Source organism: Marmota monax, unplaced genomic scaffold, assembly GCF_021218885.2.
Source record: "Marmota monax isolate L192 unplaced genomic scaffold, Marmota_monax_Labrador192_F-V1.1 WCK01_AAM20220418_F8-fsc00265, whole genome shotgun sequence".
NCBI classification, from domain to species: Eukaryota; Metazoa; Chordata; class Mammalia; order Rodentia; family Sciuridae; genus Marmota; species Marmota monax.
The window spans coordinates 525405-545538 of NW_026694808.1; the positions used below are offsets into that span (position 1 = coordinate 525405).

At 38.3% G+C, this 20134-nt stretch overlaps 2 pseudogenes; both read right to left on the reverse strand.

The window, feature by feature from the left end:
• Positions 1–4209: 4209 nt before the first annotated feature.
• LOC124080062 (NADH dehydrogenase [ubiquinone] 1 alpha subcomplex subunit 1-like) lies at positions 4210–4476 on the reverse strand (annotated as a pseudogene).
• A 3542-nt stretch (positions 4477–8018) lies between these two features.
• On the reverse strand, positions 8019–9691 carry LOC124080077 (tubulin alpha-1B chain-like; annotated as a pseudogene).
• Positions 9692–20134: the final 10443 nt, after the last annotated feature.

Here is a 20134-nt window from a genome sequence, read left to right on the forward strand (position 1 = left end):
GGGAAAACACTTATCATTCATATGGATTGTGTATACAAACAGGGGTTTCCATTCTCATTTCAGATAAAGTAGACTTCAAACCAAAATTAATCAGAAGAGACAAAGAAGGACATTTCATGCTTCTTAAGGGAAGTGTATATAAGCAGGATATAACAACTATAAATATTTATGCCCCAAACAATGGAGCATTTATATACATCAAACAAACTCTTTTTTCAATTTCAAGAGTCAAATAGACCACAATACAATAATACTGGGTGACTTTAACACACCTCTCTCACTACTGGGGAGATCTTCCAAACAAAAATGAAATAAGGTAAATATAGAACTAAATAATACAATCAATAATTTAGACTTTACAGACATATATAGAATATTTCATCCACCAATGAGCAAATATACTTTCTTTTCAGCAGCACATGGCTCCTTCTCTAAAATAAACCATTTATGCTACAAAGCAACTCTTAGTAACTACAAAAAAAAAAAACAAAAAAAAAAAACAAAGATAATTCCCTGCATTCTATCAGATCACAATGGAATGAAATTAGAAATCAATGGTAAAATAGAAGCCACTGTAACAAATGGAGACTAAATAATAGACAATTGAATGATGAATGGATAGTAGAAGAAATTAAGGATAAAATAAAAAAATTCTTAGAGGTCAATGAGAACACTGATACAACATATCAAAATCTCTGGGACACTATGAAGGCAGTACTAAGAGGAAAGTTTATTGTATTAAGTTCACTCATTAAAAGAATAAAAAACAAATAAATGACCTAACACTACATCTCAAAGCCCTAGAAAAAGAAGAACAAAATAAACACCCAAAACAGTAGAAGACAGGAAATAATTAAAATCAGAATTGAAATCATTGAAACTAAAACAAAATAAACAATTGAAAAAATTGGCAAAACAAAAAGTTTATTTATTGAAAACAATAAATAGATTAGATAAATCCATGGCCATGATAATGAGGAAAAAAAGAGAAAAAACTCAAATTTTATTAAAATACTAATGAAGGAGGAAATATCACAACAGACATGTCTGAAATACAGAAGATAATTAGAAACTATTTTGAAAATTTATACTCTAATAAAATAGAAAATATTGAAGATATTGACAGATATATGACCTACCCAAACTGAATGAGAATGTCATACAGGATTTAAACACATCAATTTCAAGTAATGAAATAGAAAATGCCATCAAAAGCCTACCAACCAAGAAAAAAGCCCAGGCCCAGATGGATTCTTGGCCAAGTTCTTCAAGACTTTCAAAGAAGAATTAACACCAATACTCTTCAAAGTTTTTCATGAAATAGAAAAGGAAGGAACCCTTCCAAACTCATTCTATGAGGCTAATATTACCCTGATAACAAAACCAGACAAAGACACATCAAGGAAAGAAAACTTCATACCAAGATCTCAGATGAAAATAGATGTGAAAATTCTCAATCAAATTCTGGCAAATCACATACAAAAACATATTTAAAAAATAGTGCACCATGATCAAGTGGGATTCATTCCAGGGATTCACTGTTGGTTCAACATACGGAAATCAATGAACGTAATTCATCATATTAATAGACTTAAAAACAAGAATCATATGATCATCTCAATAGATGCAGAAAAAGTATTTGACAAAATACAGCACACCTTCATGTTCAAAACACTAGAAAAACTGGGGATAGTAGGAACATATCTCAACATTGTAAAAGCTATATATGCTAAACCCAAGGCCAGCATCATTCTAAATTGAGAAAAATTGGAAGCTTTCCCACTAAAAACTGGAACAAGACAAGGATGTCCTCTTTCACCACTTCTATTCAACATTATCCTTGAAACTCTATCCAGATTAATTAGACAAAAGAAATAAATTAAAGGGATACAAATAGGTAAAGAACTCAAATTATCACTATTTGCTGATGACATGATTCTATACCTAGAAGATCCAAAACATTCCATCAGAAAACTTCCAGAACTAATAAATGAATTCAGCAAAGTAGCAGGATATAAAATCAACACTCACAAATCAAATACATTCCTATACATCATCAGCAATGTGTCCACTGAAAGAGAAATTAGGAAAACTACTCCATTCACAATAGCCTCAAAATAATAAAATACCTGGGAATCCATCTAACAAAAGAGGTGAAAGACCTCTACAATAAAAACTACAGAACACTAAAGAAAGAAATTGAAGAAGACCTCAGAAGATGGAAAGATCTCCCATGCTCCTGGATAGGCAGAATTAACATTGTCAAAATGGCCAGACTACCAAAAGCTTTATAGAGATTTAATGCAATTCCTACTAAAATCCCAATGACACTCTTTATAGAAATAGAAAAAGTAATCATGAAATTTATTTGGAAAAATAAGAGACACTGAATAGCTAAAGCAATCCTTAGCAAGAAAAGTGAAGCAGGAGGCATCACACTACCAGAACTTAAACTATATTACAGAACTATAGTAACAAAAACAGCATGGTATTGGCACCAAAATAGACTTGTAGAGACAAACCCACATAAATATGGTTATATCATACTAGACAAGGGTGCCAAAAACATTCACTGGAGAAAAGATAGGCTATTCAACAAATGGTGCTGGAAAAACTGAAAATTCATATGTAGCAAAATGAAATTAAACTTCTATATCTCACCCTGCACAAAAATCAAGTCAAAGTGGATCAAATACTTAGGCACTAGAACAGAGACCCTGTGGCTAATAGAAGAAAAAAGAGGCTTAAATCTCACCATAACAGCCTAGGATCTGACTTCCTTAACAAGACTCCTAAAGTGCAAGAAGTAAAATCAACAATCAATACATGGGATGGATTCAAATTAAAAAGCTTCTTCTCAGCAAAGGAAACAATCAATAATGTGAGGAGAGAGCCTACAGATTGGGAGAAAATCTTTACCACATGCACCTCCAATAAAGCATTGATCTCTAGGATACATAAAAAACTCAAAAAACTTAACACCAAAAAAACCAAGTAACCCAATCAATAAATGGGCTAAGGAACTGAACAGACACTTCACAGAAGAAGAAATACAATCAATCAACAAATATTTAAAAAAAATATCAACATCTCTAGCAATTAGAGAAATGCAAATCAAAACTACTCTAGGATTTAATCTCACTCCTGTCAGAATGGCAATCATCAAGAATACAGGCAACAATAAATGTTGGCGAGGATCTGGTGAAAAAGGTACACTCATACATTGCTGGTGGGACTGCAAATTGGTCCAACCACAATGGAAAGCAGTATGGAGATTCCTCAGAAAGCTTGGAATAGAACCACCATTTGACCCAGCTATCTGACTCCTTGGTTTATACCCAAAGGACTTAAAATCAACATACTATTGTGAGGCAGCCACATCAATGTTTATGGCAGCTCAATTCACAATAGCTAGACAATGGAACCAACCTAGGTGTCCCTCAATAGATAAATGGATAAAGAAAATGTGATGTATACACTCAATGGAATATTACTCAGCTTTAAAGAAGAGTAAAATTAAGGCATTTGCCAGTAAATGTTTGGAGTTGGAAAATATGCTAAGCAAAATAAGCCAATCCCACAAAACAAAAGACGGAATGTTTTCTCTAATATGTGGATACTAATTCACAATAAGGTGGGGGGCACTAGGGAAGAATAGTGTTACCTTAGATTAGGTAGAGGGAAGTGATTGATGGGAGGGAAGGGGAGGAGATGTGGGGACAGGAAAGATAGTAGAATGAAACAGACATTATTACTGTATGTATATATGTGACTACATGACTGATATGATTCTGTAACATGTACACTCAGATAAATGAGAAATTATATTCCATCTATGTATGATATATCAAAGTGCATAAATGCATTCTACTGTCATGTATAACTAATTAAAAACAAATAAAAAATTTAAAAAAACATATAAGTCTCCCTTCCCCCCTTCCCCCCCTCCTCACAGCCTGGCAGTTTTCCTTGAAATGACCATTGTTATCAGCACCCTGTTTGTCTTTGAAGATATTCTGTGTATGTACAAGCATATCTGTAAGTAAGTTCTAATAATTAATTTAATTAAAAGATTTCTGGTTTCTACATGGAAATAAAACTCAAACATTTTCAGTAGTTATTAGAACTTTTATTTAGAAACTTCTAAAGTGTTTTTTTCCTTTTTAATCAAGTACTATATAATATGCTACACGCTACATAATATGTTACCTAATTTTCTAATAGGGTTGATGACCACAAACAAGCTAGTTTGTGATCAATCAGGAAAATGTTTCCATAATTAGTGTTCTCCAAAACTTTTGACACATGCTAATGATTAACTCCAGAGATGCATCTCTCTCTGTCAAACTGTACTGATAGTAAAAATGGTCAACACTTTCTTCCTTTTCCTCATTAATGAATGTATGTAGTAACTACTCCAGGGATGAGAAACTACACACCCATGATGATGAGTATAGGGAAAATTTTAAACCACATCTTTTCATGGTCACCTAGACTAAAAGTCAACTTGTAGCCTTTTAAAGGTGACCCAGGCTTCTATTGTTTTGGTTTTATGTATTATTTTCCTTTATGGATAGAGTAAGCTTCGCATCTATGGTCACTGTCACAATGAACAGCTAAAATATGTTAAGCCCCAATTGTGTGTAGGCTACTATACTAGCATCTTCACTCAGAGAATTAATTATTCTGAGTTGGTAGTTGGGATTTGGTAAGATGAAAAATACATTGTTAGACTTTCTTCAATTTGGAAGTAAGCAACATCTACATTTTTCTGCCTAAGTAAGCTTAAAATATACAAATCCCAGCATAATCATAGTTAGGAATTTGTATTTAAGAAATCAGTATGGCTGGGCATGTTATTAAATACCTATGCCACAGATACTGAGGAGGTTGAGGCAGGAGGATTCCAAGTTTGAGGCCACCCTGGATATCTAGTGAAACCCTGTCTCAAAATAACAAATGAAAAGCATTGGAGATGGAGCTCAGTGGTAACATGCCCCTAATTGCAATCCCCAGTATAGAAGAAGGAGGAAGAGGAGCAGGAGGAGGGAGGAGGAGGAGGAGGAGGAGAAGAAGAAATAATAATAATCAATATGGATATGAAAATTTCCAGTGGTGGGATGAGAACTACCTATGTATAGCCAATGCTGGTGGTGTTAGTTTTCTATTGCTGATGCAACAAATAATCACAACTTTGGTGGCTTAAATAACACCAATTTATTGTATTATAGTTTTGTAGTTTAATCAGCAGAGTTGCATTATTTTCTGGAGAAGAATTCATTTCTTTGCCTTTTCCAGTTTTTGGATGTAGCCATGTTTCTTGCCTTGTGGCCCCCTTCCTCCACCTTCTAAGTAAGCAATTTTGCAGCTTCCTGATCCAACTTGTTTAGTCACTTCTTCTGACCATAGCCAGGAAGGGCTTTTAAGAACTGTTGTGATTAGATTGGGTCCAGATGACTCAGAATAATCCAGAGACTCCAGAATAATATTCTTACCTCAAAGTTCTTAATTTAATCACATCTGAAAATCTTCTTTTCCATGTAAAGTTATATAGTTGCAGGTTCTGGGGATTAGGTGATGGACATCTTAGAGGGTGCATTCATTATTCTGCCTACTATAGAAATCAAAAGAAAAGGATCCCAAGAGAAGTGGAATCCTTTTATGCTATACTGTGTTAGAAGAATTATTGAGAATCCCCAAATGGAGCCTATCATTTCTGGCCCCAGCCAAGAAATAATTTTTTACTGCTTATAGAAAAAACATGCTAGCATGTTGTGACCATCTTTCAGAAGAAAGGCAAGCTAGGGTTACTTAGTTTTTTCCTGTCTCACTGAGTAACATCTACTTACCCTTTGCTTGTGTACATGGAAAACAACAACTCTGATTTGAGGAAATCACCTCTGAGCCAAATATGAGTAACCATAGCCCAGGAACACAGATGCAAATTGCCTGGAACAATATGGTTCTTCCACGAAAGAAGTTGTATGAGATGTTATAATGGGTCATTGATTAGATAGACTACAAAGAGGTGGGGAAATCTCTTCTATAGCATCCAGAAGTTATTTTTAATGAGGTGAGGAAGTCTCTTACAGGATTCAGATGTTATCACATTTTTAGCTTTAGGCTTGGTGGAAGCCAGAGATCTACCAAATTTAGAGTGCATTCCAAAAGTTATATCTAGTAGTTTCAAGAATGCTAGATTTGATACAGAGGTTGATAGTAAATGGTTATTAAAGACAGCCAAAGATAATTTTGACTCTTTTTAAAAAATTCTAATTTGTTATACATGACAGCAGAATGCATTTCAATTCATCATACACATATAAAGCCCAATTTTTCATGTCTCTGGTTGAACACAAGGTAGAGTCACACCATTCATGTCTTCATATATGTACTTAGGGTAATGATGTCCATCTCATTTCACCATCTTTCCTACCTCCCCCACTCCTACCTTTCCCTTCCCTCCCCTTTGCCCTATCTAAAATTCCTCCATTTCTTTCATGCTTCCCCCCATTCCGTTTATGGAGCAGCATCCTCATATCAGAGAAAACATTCGGCATTTGGTTTTGGGGGATTGGCTTACTTCATTTAGCATAATATTCTCCAACTGTATTCATTTATCTGCAAATTCCATAATTTTATTCTCTTAATGCTAAGTAATATTCCACTGTGTATATATACCACAGTTTCTTTATCCATTCACCTACTGAAGGTCATCTAGGTTTTGCTATTGTGAATTGTGCTGCTACAAACATTGATGTGGCTGTGTCCGTGTAATATGCTGTTTTTAAGTCCTTTGGGTATAAACCAAGGAGTGGGACAGCTGGGTCAAATGATAGTTCCATTCTAAGTTTTCTAAGGAATCTCCATACTGCTTTCCAGATTGTTTGCACCAATTTGCAGTCCAACCAGCAATGTATGAGTGTGAACTAGCTTTTTTAAATTGGTATATTATAATTATACATAATAGTGGGTGCTGGACGCCATCCATGAAATTTGCATGAACTCAATCAGCACAGAAGCCAATGGGTAGGAAAGTCTGGTATTAGGGAACTCCCAGAAGCACTCCTGATGGTTTGAAACCATCCAATACATGTGAATACCTATCCAGCTCTCCAAAATGTTCCACACAGCACTGAGATGTGGTGACTTGCTGGAGCCACATAGCTACACAGCCATTCAGAGATGGGTGTGGCTTGCCAAGATGCCAATCAACCTGTTGACTACAAGAAACCATAAAGCAAGACTCCTCTGCTGAAACCTATCCCTGCCTTTTATGTACTCTCCCTTAAATAAAGAACCAGAGCCATTTTTTAGCTGTTGGGTTCGAGTTCTTACCAGGACTAGAGGTCCTATCAGGTGCTCTGGTTTCTCTTTACCTAATTCCTGGCTCTGTCTCTTATTTTTATATTTTTTATTATTTAGTTGTTGATAGATCTTTTTTTTTTATTTATATGTGGTAATGAGAATCAAACCCAGTGCCTCATACATGCTAGGCAAGTGCGCTACCGCTGAGTCACAGCCACAGCCCCCTGTCTCTTCTTCTTCTTCTTTTTTTAATTTGCCATCTTCTAAAAAAACATTTATTTCTTTTACTTGTACACCTTTGTTTTTACTTATTTGCTTTTACATGGTCCTGAGGATTGAACCCAGGGCCTCAGAGGTGCTAGGTGAGCACTCTACCGCTGAGCCACAACCCCAGCCCTGTCTCTTATTCTTTACTAATTATTTCAGACTTTAATTTTCTCAGGTGGCTCATCACCTCCTGTGCAAGAAACTGCCCTGGTGGGGTGCTGGTCGCCCTTTGATATGTGTGATTCATTTTGACATTTATTTTTTATTTAAAGCCTTTAGTATGAGATATGATTGAAAGAGCTTACATGTACACATGGAAAAACACAGACATGATCATGATTGAGTGAAGACAATCTAATCAGTAAACTTCAATGCCTGATAGCTAATGCTGAAGCTGAAGTTCTAGGAGTATAACATACTACAGGGCTGAGAGGAACAGATAACTAGTATTCCTCTCCTTCTTCACCCTCTCCTACAACCGAATCCACACCAACTTCCTCATAATTTTTATCTAGGGAAGCCATATCCTCACAGGCCACAGAAAACTCTCCTTCTTCCATCCCCTCACCCACATACCAGTGAACAAAGGTGCGATTGGCATACATCAAGTCAAACTTGTAATCCCGGTAAGCCCAGGCCTCAGCTATGGCTGTAGTGTTACTCAACATGCACACAGCTTGCTGTACCTTGGCCAGTTCTTGGACCAATTCACAGTGCCAACCTTGAAGCCAGCTGGGCACCAATTCACAAATTAGATGTTGCACTTGATTTTCATGGTGGCAATGGCAGCACTGACATCTTTGGGGACCACATCATCATGTACAACAGGCAGTAAGCCAGGTATTTACCATGGTGAGGGTCATATTTTACCATCTGGTTGGCTAGCTCAAGGCAAGAATTGGTGATTTCTGCTACAAAAAGCTGTTCATGGTAGACTTTCTCAGCAGAGATGACAGGGGCATATGTGGCCAGAGGGAAATGGATGTGGGGATAGGGCACCAGATTGGCTTGGATTTCTGTCAGGTCAACATTCAGGGCCTCATCAAATCTGAGGGAAGCAGTGATAGATGATACAATCTGGCTAATAAGGTGGTTAAGGTTAGTGTGGGTTGGGCGCTCAATGTCAAGGTTTCTGCGACAGATGTCATAGATGGCCTCATTGTCTACCATGAAGACACAATCAGAGTACTCCAGTGACGCAGTCTGGCTGGGCACAATTCACGAGCCACTTGTCAAGCAGGAACGAACTTTATTTTTTGAACACACGCAGCACCACGCGAGCTCTCCAGGAATTCCCAGAGAGCCCAACTGCCACCATGGGCTCTTCCAGGGAGCACCTCCACCAGAACCCTCAGGTCCCCACTCTTGAGGCAGATTGGCTGGGTCGAATGGGCGGAGCCACAAGAGTCCCCCAATGAGCAGCTCCGTGGTCTGAAAGGGCGGGGAAACAGCCCAATGAACATCACCGCAGGGGAGCCAATCAGCTGGAAGGTTGCTGGGGCCTCTTTGGTTGCGGCTCTCAACACTCCAGGATAGTGTAGGTGGTGAGGATGGAGCTTTAGGGCTCAACTAAAGCCTAGAGGGCTGGGTAAGTGGAGAACTCCAGCTTAGACTTCTTGCCATAATCAACAGAGAGACATTACATTAGCAGGGAGGTAAATCCAGAACCAGTTCCCCCACTAAAGCTCTGGAAAACCAAATCCCTGAAGACCCTTGCACTGGTCAGTCAGTTTATGAATTTGGTCCAAGACAAGGTCAACGATCTCCTTGCCAATGGTGTAGTGGCCTCAGGCATAGTTTTTGGCAGCATCTTCCTTGCCTATGATGAGCTGCTCAGGGTGGAAGAGCTGCTCAGGGTGGAAGAGCTGACTGATGATAGGTCCCAGTATGAATTTCATCAATGATCTTGGGTTCTAGGTCTACAAACACTGCTTTGGGCACATGCTTGCCAGTGCCCATCTTGCTAAAGAAGGTATTGAATGAATCATCTCCTCCCACAATGGTCTTGTCATTTACCATTTGGCCATCAAGCTGAGTGCCATGTTCCAGGCAGTAGAGCTCCCAGCAGGTGTTCCCGATCTGGACACCAGCCATGTATGGAGATGCACTCATGCATCGTGGCTATGGCTTAGGGAGCAAAGGCAACAGGAGCAGACACTGGGTCCTGGTTATTGTCCTGACAAGCTAAGAGCCAAGGTAAGTAATACACTCTCCTTGTGACATTTTTGTTTAATCTCATTCTGTAATCACAGAGAGACATTATATCAGCAGGGAGGTAAACCCAGAATCTCTGCTGAGATCAAACAGTCTACAGGCTCTTGAGTATAAATGTGGTTTCTTTGGAGAACTTCTGTTCATAGCTGAAATCCCTTTATTTATGAAACCTGTTTTAATTCAGGAACACTGGTAAAAATATTTTTTTCTATATAAGGGAAAAACAAACTGTTTTTCCTCTTCAGTCTTTCACAACACTTTTGTGCACAAAAATTTTAGATTTTCCCCCTCATCCTATGTTAGTCAGTTTTCTGTCACTGTGACAGATACATGATATAATCAACTTATAAGGAGGAAAGGTTTATTTTGGCTTAGTTTTGAAGCTTTCAGTTCATCTTGTCCCTGTTGCTTTGGGCCTGTGTGGCAGACTGCATTATTGTGGAAGTTCAAGGTAGTAGAGGCCTGTTCACCTCATGGCAGCAAAAAGAGGAGGTGCTGGGATCCCATTGTCCCCTTCAAGGGTACACCCACCCCAGTGACCTAACTTCCTTCCACTAGGTCCCTCCTCCTAAAGGTTCCACTGCCTCCCAATAGCACTACAAATTGGCAACCAAGCCTGTAACACATGGACTTCTAGGGTATGCTTGTCTAATACAAGAAATTCCCTCCTTCTTGGCAGACATCAACTAGATATCCCACAATCTAACTCAATTCTAGCAATCTTTACCTGGAGATAACCTTTAATCCCAAGGTTAAGAGCTTAGACCTGCAGACTGCCCACACATCAGATGCTAATCACAAATCCAGGTTGTTAAGTATGCTTCTGACTGGCTGGCTATAAATCAGAGATTCCCATACCTGCTTTTCAGGTTTGATAATTTGCTAAAGCACTCAGGGAGGGCTTTGCTCGCTATTACTCATTCATTATTCTTCAGGAACAGCCAGATGGAAGAGATGCATAGGGCAAGGTGTAGGGGAAGGAGTGTGGAGCTTCTGTGTCTTCTCCACAGCTTTCCTGCCAATACCTCTGTGTGTTCAGCAACAAGGGAGCTCTTTGCACCTGTCCTTTTGAATTTTTATGAAAATTTCATTACATTGACTGTTGATTATCAACTCAACCTTAAGCTTCTCTCCAGCAACAAAGGTGTGTGTGCAAGGGTTGAAAGTTCCAACCCTCTAATCACCTAGTTGGTTTCCCTGGAAACTAGGACTCCTTAGTTGGTTACCAATCATCTCATTAGTACTCAAAAAGAAACTTATCACTTCTGAGATTCCAAAGGGGTTAGGAGCTCTGGGGTGGGAAACTAGATGAAGCCCAAATATATATTTCTTGTTATATTAGAATATCACAATTATTTGTATTTTTAATACATTTCTTCATAAGAATAGTCAAAGAAAGTTGTAAAGAAAGTTGTAAAAATATTTTTACCAGTGTTCCTGAATTAAAGCTTGTTGAGTCAGCCTTCAGCAGGGTCAAGGGAAGCCATTCTGTTGAGAAATTACTGAGTTAGATCCTTTAGAAAATCGAAGATTCTCGTTCATAGAAGGAAGGCTGAAAGCATTAAAGACAATGCCTAGATATTTGGGGGACATTGTGTATATGACCATTTGTCTTAAAAAGAAAAAAATATCCAGCCTGGTTTATAGATAGGTTTGTACAATGCTGGTGCCATATTTCCTATTCGAGGAAGTCAGGCAAAGAGGTATTTAGATGGACTTCTCTGAATGAGCACAGGATTAGAAGATGTATGTGTTCATATGAAAGTGCACTGAAGGGCATCCATGGCAGAGGAGGTTCTTAACAATCAGGTGGACAAAAGGATGCCCTCTGAGGATGTTGGTCTTTCCCTAGCCACCTCAGTGTTTGTTCAATGGACCCATGCATACCTGGTGTGTTTGTGGCAGGGATGGAGGTATGCATAAGACTTACTGTTACTAAGGTTGTCTCAGCTAATATTGCTGCTGAGTGCCTAATCTGCCAACATTAAGTTCCCTTGGGCAAGCTTCTGCAGTAACTGACTCTGTAGCCATGGTGCTAGTAGCTTGCACCCCATCAGGCAGCTTTATAATAAAATGTCTCCAGTGAGAAACCTCCTGGTGAACAGCTTTCCCCTGCGCCCTAGCAGGTGAATCTCCAGAAATTTCCAGAGGACATTTTTTTTCCAGCAAGTTCCACTGGCACAGGCACTGCAGCAACTTGTCTGCCAAACAGTGAATCATTAGTTGTGCTTCTCCAAGGTCTGAATCAGAAGAGACCTGGAGACTGATACAGATAGAGAACAAATAAGCCTGCTCATTGATTTGATTAATTGTCATCTTGAAATTTCCATCCATTGTGATGAGAATCAATGTCTGCTCTAATCCTAAGAGGACAAAGTTATCCCCAAAGGTGACATACAAAAAGATAGAAAATAATGTTTTTTCAGGAATCCAGGAAAATTTATTTTTTATGTTAAAAACCCCAAACTGAATATACTAAGATAATTCATAACTCTTCTTTATAGTTTGAAAAATCTAATTTTTTCATATTTGCATAAAATGTTATATTAAAAGTCACTGTCCAGGGGCTGGGGTTGTGACTTAGCAGTAGAGCACTCACCTAGCACATTTGAGGCCCTGGGTTCGATCCTCAGCACCACATATAAATAAGTAAATAAAGGTATTGTGTCCACCTACAAGTCAAAAAAAAAATTTTAAAAAGTCATTATCCACAAGATTAATTGTGACAGAAGAGATTAATGTGTAAATGAGACTTTCTAATACTTGTCTTTGGTTTCAGGTTAATGCAGTCCTTTGCTGTCTCTGTTCTGTAATTGTTTGAAGGCTGAAAAACAAAGATTAACATTCGTAAGTGCTTTATGATTTACAATCTGCTTTACATATTCTATAGTTTTAATCCACTCAACAGCTTTCTGAGTTAATTATGATAATTTAGATAATGCAAATTTTTAATTTTTTCTTGTGAAAATATATGTTCATTGCAGAAAATTTAACATTGAGAAAAAAAATAAACTTTAAATGACCTATAATCCCATCATCAAATAATAACTATTGTTAAAATTTTACTTCTGTTTTTTCAATCTGTTTTTAAAGATTCATGCTTTTATAGCTGGGTGAGGTGGCACATGCCTATAAACACAGAGGCCTGGGAGGCTGAGGCAGGAGAAGTTAAAAAAAAGCAAGTTCAACAAAAGCAAGGTGTTAAGCAACTCAGTGAAACTCTGTCTCTAAATAAGATAAAAAGTAGGGCTGGGGAATGTGGCTCAGTGGCCAAGTGCTCCTGAGTTCAATCCACCCCCACCCCATCATGCTTTTATAAAAACAGAATCATTTGCATGAGATCTGCTAATTTACCTAACAATATATCATCAATATGTTTTTATGGCATTTATGCGTTCCTCTTAACAATGTTCTCAATCTTTTTACATTAGGACCTCATAAAGAATCTAATGGGATGGGCATGGTGGTGCACACCTGTAATCCCAGCAACTCCGGAAGACAAATCAGGAGAATTGCAAGTTCCAGTCCAGCCTGGGTATTTTAGTTAGACCCTATTTCAAAAGAAAAAAATAAAAAGGATTGGGGATTAGTTCAGTGGTAGAGTTCTCCTGGGTTCAATTCTCTCAACAAATCCAAATAAACAAAACTAGTGAGCAGGGCATGGTGACTATTCTTAGCTTTTTTGCTGCAGTGACTAAATGATCTGACTAGAAAAATGGTAGAGAAGGAAAATGTTTATTTGAAGGCTCATGGTTTCAGAGGTCTTGGTCCATAGAAGGACGGCTCCATTCCTTGGGACTCAACGGTTGAAAATCATGCAGAAGAGTATGGAGAGGGAAGTGGCTTACATGGTGCTCAGGAAGCAGAAAGAGAGAGGTCTCTACTTGCCAGATTCAAATATATACCCCAAAGCCATGCCCCCAGTGAACCACTTCCTCTAACTACCACCCAGTTAATCCCATCAGAGATTAATGAACTGATTAGGTTAAGGATATAGCCCAATCATTTTTTCCTCCAAACCTTCTTGCATTGTCTAACATGTGAGATTTTGGGGGACACCTCACATCCAAACAATGACTTTTGTGTGCATGCTCAACTATTCCAAGACTGACACAGGAGGACCACTTGTGCTCATGATTCAAGACTAGCCTGGACAACATAGTGAGATCCTATAAAATAAAACAACAAAAACAAAAGTATCTGATGAAAGCGCCCTTCCCTATGCTCCAGAAGAAGCAGCTATCCACAGGTCAAATTTCTAAATGAGTGAATAGATGAGGATATAGTATTTGTGGGATTTGAAGCTTATATAATTTGGGAGGAGGGCCTCTTTTATTTACCATTTTCAATTTTTTTGTTAAGTTGTATGCTAACTTTATGTATGTATGTATGTATGCATGCATGCATGCATGCTGGGAATCAAATCCAGGGCCTTGTGCATGCTAGGCAAGTGCTTTGCCTCTGAGCTATATCCTCAACCCCTTAGGAACATTAAGAATGCAAAATGTAGAAAAGTGGCAGCACCTATCCAACACTTTGGCTCGAAGTGGTATTTTTCATAGAAGAGGGAATAGTATTTTTTCTCAGAGAATTCTGTTTATAAATGTATATGTTCATTGTATCAATTTCTTTTAAAACTACAAGTGGATCATACAATCAATAGAGTTCAGTACCTTGTTTTTACTCAATGAATATTATACAGTGAATCATTTCTCTCTCTCTTTCTCTCTCATATATTTATTTATATTTTAGTACCAGGGACTGAACTCAGGGGCACTCGACCACTGAGCCATATCCCCAGCCCTATTTTGTATTTTATTTAGAGACAGGGTCTCACTGAGTTGCTTAGCACCTTGCTTTTGCTGAGGCTGGCTTTGAACTTGCAATCCTTCTGCCTCAGCCTCCCCGCCGCTGAGATTACAGGAATGTGCCACTGTGCCTGGCTAAAGCGTATCTCTGAAATGTGAGAAAGAAATGTGAGAAAGAAAGAAAAATTTCTACATTTTGTTCTAATTAATGGTTAGCTGATGTGAAACTATTTTTCATGTGTAATCAGCTAGTCATTAATTAAGTAGTTTTCAATGACATGAAAATAGCTTTATTAAATAGAAACAGGAAATACATTTTGCATTTGCAAATTTTTAAAAAAATTATTATGTTACTTCGGTTATTAAAAAACAAAGCAAGAAACAAAAAACTTGTCTAGACTGTAGGATTGAGAAATTTACCTGAAAGTGAAAGAAATTTCCTTTTGCTATTCTGTGAGGAGGTCCTCAGAAAGAAAAATATATACATAAATATAAATTTTTACTTGGAATCAGAAATTATAATATCTTGCTGGAGAGTTGGAGAATGTTTTGTTGTTTGTTTGGTTTGGTTTTGAGACAGGGACACTATGTTGCCTGGGCTTTAACTTCTCGGCTCAAAGGATCCTCCTGCTTCAGCCTCAGTCTATAACAGGGGTTCACTTGATGCTTTGACTATATCCCCAATGGCTTTGAAACTTACATTTTTTTCTTTTCCCCAACATTCTTCTCCCTGATTTTCTTTTCCCTAATCTGCTCTTTCCTGATCGTCTCCTTCCTGATCTCTTTTCCCTAATTTAATTTTCTGTGAATCATCTTTTTTACTTTTTTAAATTTTTTAATTTATTTTTTTAAAGAGAGAGAGAAGAGAGAGAGAGAGAGAGAGAGAGAGAGAGAGAGAGAGAGAGAGAGAGAATTTTGAAATATTTATTTTTCAGTTTTTGGTTGACACAACATCTTTATTTTATTTTTATGTGGTGCTGAGGATCGAACCCAGCGCCCTGCGCATGCCAGGAGAGTGTGCTACGGCTTGAGCCACATCCCCAGCCCCCTGAATCACCTTTTCAAAATGTTCCTGCTGATGGGCAGAATGACAGCCTTTGGGACAGTAGTCCCCTGTGTTTCTCCTTTGCTAGCAAAGCAATAAACCATTTTCCTTTTTCTCAAAACTGTGTCCTCATTATTGGATTGACATCGGGAACAAGAACTGAGCTTTTGGTAACAAGTCCCTCATAACTACATGAGGTTTTTATATTTTAAATTTTTCTGGTGCTGGGAATTGAACTCAGAACCTGGCATATGTAGCTAAGCACATACTTTGCACACCCCCAGCCTCCCTCAGATTTTTTGAAAATGAGATCTCTTTGGGAAATTTATGAGCAATGGATATGTGGAAATGTTTCCTAATTGGGTTTTATGTCCCAACTGTAAGCACAAATAACCAAAAATGGGAGCAGACCTCACTCAGACCAGCAAGCTGTCTTTATTAAGCCGCGGTGGAATAGCACATGCCACATTTTCAGGGAAGAAAATGACAACCAGTTTGAAGAGAGGTCTGTTTTATACAGGTCTTGATGAGAATTAATCATAGCAGAGTGTTTAGTGTGACTTAATCATTAGAGACTTGGAACATGCCAGCTGGGCAGTCGGAAAACTAGTTGTGCAGGTTAAAAATCTAACTCAGGAAAACAGCTGTAAGAGCTTGAAACTCATTCCAACTTAGGGAAACAGCTGTCAAAGCTTGAAACTCATTGTTACTGGGATAAAAAAATCCAGAGCCAGAGCCCATTTGCTTATCTTCTCTCTCCTTGGACCCACTGTCCTTGGGAAAGAATAAAAGCCCATATTCAGGGCCTAATGTTTGCCTTCCCCTTCTCCCATCCCAGATCACATTGTCCTCCTTTTCTCCCTGGGCCTGTCATTTCTTGTTGCTTGGGGGATGTTGTTTGCCATATCCTTCATTAACCAGCTTCCCATCTTGTCTGGAAAGTTTTTCAACTCTCACCAATTCAGCACTCATAGGTTTCTGTGTAAGCAAATGTCTTTGGTTCTCATAGTCCCCCACTTCATTAGCTTTAGGGTGAAATCATGTCTGTTCATGAATTAAACCCACGGGGGCCCACATTAAGAATTTCAACTTCACACCAGCATTTTTAATGACTTCCTAGTAATAAACAGCAAGGATGTATCATAATGTATTTATCTAGGTGACTTGCTGACATTTAAGATGTTTTTAACCACTCTGGGATAAGCATCCTTATAATTAAATCTTTTCACATTTCCATGACTATTTTGTTAGGATAAATTTGTATAAATGGATCAAAGGTATGCCAAATTTTAAAGCTTTAGGTTTGGCAGAAACATTTAAGTTCTATTTCACAAATGAAGAAAGTGAGGTTGTAGTGGTTTACAGTTAATAGATCTTTAAACTCAACTTTTCACTTCTCAGATGATGCATCATTCACAGGTTACCACATGGAAACCATTTGCCACTGGATGAGGTTTTGCACTCTGAATCATTCCATTGTGTGCAATGCTGAGGTTACTTTTCTATATTTTCTAGCTTTGCCACATGCATGTAGATTAGGTGCAGGTTGTTCTTATTGCATTTCTATTTAATGGTCTAGGGCCATTGCTAGGTATTTTGTTGAGTGTTTTCAGTCACTTAATTTCTCAGATTTCAGGAGGATTGTTTCTGGCACATAGGGGTACTTAATAGATTGTTAATCATTGAATGATATTGAATAGTTACAACAATCCTACTATTTCAGAGGACTGGCTGGTTTTAGAAATTTTATGATCCATCTTGATTTATAATATTTATGCTCTACATGGAAATTTCTGTGGATTTTTGGAAAGGTCCATGGTTATTCTAAATCTTACAACTACATAGTTTTGTAATAATGTTTCTTGCGTTTTGTATGTTACCTTATTAAAGGTATGGAGTTAAGGAAATCAGCGAAAAAGGGAGCTGGACTCCAATGCTTATTTTTCTTTCCCCAAGACTAGTATCAGGTTGAAATAAACAAATGTTTATGGAATACCTACATGAGCTGGGTAGACTGATTTGTGAAATCCTAGTTTAACTAATATCATCATATGGTCAAACTCCGATTTCCATCAGATGATCTTTTTTATCTATATTTTTGTGCTCTTAGGAATTGAGCCTGAGGTCTCATGCACTCTCCACTGAGCCACATCCCCCCCCAAATTATATTTAGATTTACACATTATAATAAGGTTGGTCAAATAAGTTGTTTAAAACAGTGGAAAGAGTGACCAACAGGGATTAATTCTATGTTTTATATGGTTCAAAGTGAGGAGATGATCTAAATGTAACTTTAGAAATCATAGTTTATTGCTACACAAGAAGGATTTTTTCCTTTTAGGTTAATATTGTTTAAAGAGGGGCAAAATCAGAACACACTTCACAGAGAATACGCTTGATATATAATATATATTAACCACATAATGAGTGAATTCCAAGTTAGAACTCAATTATTAATTGCTTAATTAGGATGGAAGTAGGCCTCTGTGGAAAGTAAAGTCAAATTAAAGAGTGAGGTGAGTCTTTGTAACAGTGTTCTGGGGGAGAGATGGCATTTATTATACTGGGGGGAGTCCTTGTTTCTAGAGAATTGTGCAGGAGGGTGAGGCTTTAGGGGTTGGCTGGGAGGCTAACAGATTATGACCCTATCATAGCCTGAGCTAGTGTTATTGGAGAAGTTGCTGAGAGTGTAAACTCTGCCTGAGCTCTTAACAAGTCTGCCAAACTCTTGAGTTTATATGTATTTTGAATTTTAGTAGTTAAGGTCAGTAACTCACATGTGGGGCCTGATAAGGTGTGAAGTCATATTCTTCAGGGAAGGAGTGTTGTTCCAAGTTCTTATTGTAGCAAAACCTATCACTCACTAGCAAACTATGTGTTATAGAATCATTTCAAAGATACATGATTCTGGGCTAGCCGTGTGGACTAATTTCCTGGGTTTGTATCCTGATCATCAAATCATATTAATAGTGCTTTGCTAAAGTGAAATTCAAATTATACAAACACAAACATCTACATTTCTGTCCTTCTATACTGCAGACTGATTCATTTAGAACATGTTCTTTAAATAATATTTCATGTATATTACGTATATTTAATTTTTATAAAATGTTTAATAATCTTAGGTAATTAGGTGTTTTTAGATTAGATGGTTTGGGATGGTATTTTGAATTTATTTTAAATACTGTAATGTACTTTTTGGTGCTCATAGTTGGGGAAACTAAACATTTACAAAATGGGTCTCTTGTTCATTTGAGTAAGGATATCTACCGATAACAAACTGAAAGAAGCACTCTTACACCTTAAATTACTTTTAAATCACCTTCACACCTGCTTAATTTAAACAAGTATGAAAAACAAAGCTCTCTCACAGCTGTTTCCTTTTCTACCTGTAATAATTTTACATTCCTTACCAGCTACCATGAATAGCAGTTAACATGATCTATGCACTCTAAAAAAAAAGTTAATGTGTTTCTTTTTCTTTCTTTTCCTTCTTGCAGTATTAGGGATTGAACCCAGGTCCTCCATTATGATAGGGAACTGTACAATTTAGATACATTCTAGCTCTTTTTAAATTTTATTTTGAGACAGGGTCTAGCTAAATTGCCCATGCTGGCCTACAACATAGGATCTTTCTTGCAAGCCTCCTGCTTCAGCCTCAGAGAAGCTGGGATTACAGGCATGCGCCGGAACACCCTGCCCTAAAAAGGTAAATGATGTCAGTAGTTACTAATAATAAATTACAGTATATTTTAGTCAAAACGCAACAATGTATTAGTAATTTATCTGACACACTAGTTTGACTCAAATAATATTCTCTTCACTGGTCAACTTAGCAGTACCGTTTTCATGACTGTAAGTAGGCACATTACAAACAAACAAAAAAATAAATCAGTATATTTTGGTCGCTGCAGCATTAAACATCTAATTATCGAGGTTTGGCCACAAGATGCAATTCCGTTGTTTTCTGGGAGCATAGGTGGCTAACTGAATAGCCCTCCTCGTCTCTTACTATGGGGTCAAAAAAGCCTTATGCACTTAACCACTGTCCCCAGGATTTGAAGACATTTGGGTATTGGGGCGGGTTGAGAACCATTTGTCAATGCCGCTAAAGACTTCCTATGAGAGTGGGCAATTGATGGTAAAGAGGTAGGGGGGCAGGTTATTTCCGGGAAAAAGCCTGGTCGATTGTCCGTAAAGGAAGGGTGACTTGAAGAACATGGAGAGCCGCCAGCCGGTCTGTTCGGTTCGGTTGGGCGGTGGCCTGGCTCTGCGCGTGGCTGCAGGGAACAAGGAACCGCTAGCTCGCTGCTCAACTCGCACCCGTCCCTTCCCTCCTTCCAGCCGGGCGCGCTCCCGGACTCCCGCGACCCCGCCCCTCCGTACGCCCGCCCATCCTGCTCACGCGCCCCGCCCGAGTTGGCTGGTCGGAGCGTCCGGTGGGCGGGGCGCCGCGCTGACGTTGCCCGGGATGCGGACAGGTTCCGCCGCC